This window comes from Geospiza fortis, unplaced genomic scaffold (genome assembly GCF_000277835.1).
Source record: "Geospiza fortis unplaced genomic scaffold, GeoFor_1.0 scaffold14, whole genome shotgun sequence".
In the NCBI taxonomy this organism is placed as follows: domain Eukaryota; kingdom Metazoa; phylum Chordata; class Aves; order Passeriformes; family Thraupidae; genus Geospiza; species Geospiza fortis.
In genome coordinates this window covers 956,627-958,315 of record NW_005054512.1, presented here as the reverse complement: position 1 = coordinate 958,315, position 1,689 = coordinate 956,627, and positions in this window count along the sequence as shown.

Sequence of the window (1,689 nt, the reverse complement as noted above, 5' to 3'; positions counted from 1 at the left end):
CTGCTGCTCCCAGCTGGGAGTGCTGGGCTTGTTCCTCCTGCCAGTGTCACCAGTTTGTCCCACAGCTCTGGACTGGGGAGCTGCTCTGGGCTCTGCCTCGGGTCCTGACTCCCCAGTCCAGCTGGGAAGGGCAGGGGAAGGCTGGAAAACCCTCCAGGGTTTATTGAGGGAGAGAGGAGAGAAGCTGGAGAGGAGAGGAGACCCCTTGGGCTGTGGGGTCACTCTGTGTCCCCATCCTGGAGCTGGGTGACCTGGGGGGTCACAGGGATGTCCTGGGGGGACACAGGGATGTCCTGGGGGCACACAGGTGGCCCCTGGTGACAGGATTTGGGGTTGGAGGTGGAGGACAGCCCCTCAGAGGGGTCTGTGCTGGGCTGTGGGGTCACTGTGTGCCCCCATCCTGGAGCTGGGTGTCCTGGGGGGACACAGGGATGTCCTGGGGGGGACACAGGGGTGACCTGGAGGGACACAGGGATGTCCTGGGGGGACACAGGGATGTCCTGGAGGGACACAGGGGTGACCTGGGGGGACAGGATTTGGGGTTGGAGTGGGGGCCAGCCCCACAGAGGGGTCTGTGGGACGTGAGGGTGCGGGGAAGTGCAGAGTGAGGAGGAGCCGGAGCAGGGCAGGGACCTGAGGGGACACCGGGTGACCTGGGAGGGCTCCAGGTGAGGAAGAGGAGGATCCAGCAGAGCTCAGAGCTCCGGGCCAGAGCTCTGGGGGTGTTCACAGGAGGCCTTGGCACCCTTTGTGTGCTGCCATCAGTGCCTGCAAAGAGGATTGTCCCCACCAGGGTCACCCTGGCCGTGCTGGGGACCTGGCTGTGGGAGAGTCTGTGCCCTCCAGAGGGGCTGGTGGGTGCTCAGGGCACGAAATCCCGCAGGAAATTCAGATTATTGTGGCTTTAGGGTGCCCTGGCCACTGCTCAGCACGAGATGTCTCCCCTGGCTCTGAGTAAACAATTGTGGATTATAATTACTATATTTTTTTTTAATCTTTTTGGGAGTTTTGTTTGTTTTTTCTTTTTTTTTTTTTTTTTAAATGCACTGTGCTCTGATTAAAAAATTTTACTACTGTTTTATAAATAAATGTATAAAAGAATGAACTGGAATGGAAGAAGAATCATTAAAAATATATTTATTTACAACACCCTGGAGCGTGGCAGCTTCTTCTTTGTCTCAGGGTTTTGCAGAACCCCTCTGGGTGCTGGGACCCCTGGGCCAGGCAGGTTTTGGGGACTCTCCTTCTCAGTGCAAAGGGAAAAAATCTACTTTTAAAGTAGAATTTAAAAGCCTGTGCCTGGTAAAACATCCCAAGGCATGTGCCAGGTTCTCAGTCTCCTCGGTGCTGGTGTTAAACACACACAGGATGGGGAAAAAAAGCAAGAAATCCACCTTAAATTGGAAAATCACAGGGGTTTATCTTGGAAACTTTATTAAAAGGAGAAGGAGGGGAAAAAGAGTGAGAAGAGGCTGAAGGTGGTGGGGCCTGTGGGCCAGGCAGGTTTTGGGGACTCTCCTGCTCAGTGCAAGGGTAAAAATCTACTTTTAAAGTAGAATTTAAAAGCCTGTGCTTGGTAAAACGTAACCCAAGGCACGTCTGCAGCCCCTCAGCCACGTGCCAGGTTCCCACTCCCCTTGGTGCTGGTGTTAAACACACACAGGATGGGGAAAAAAAGCAAGAAATCCA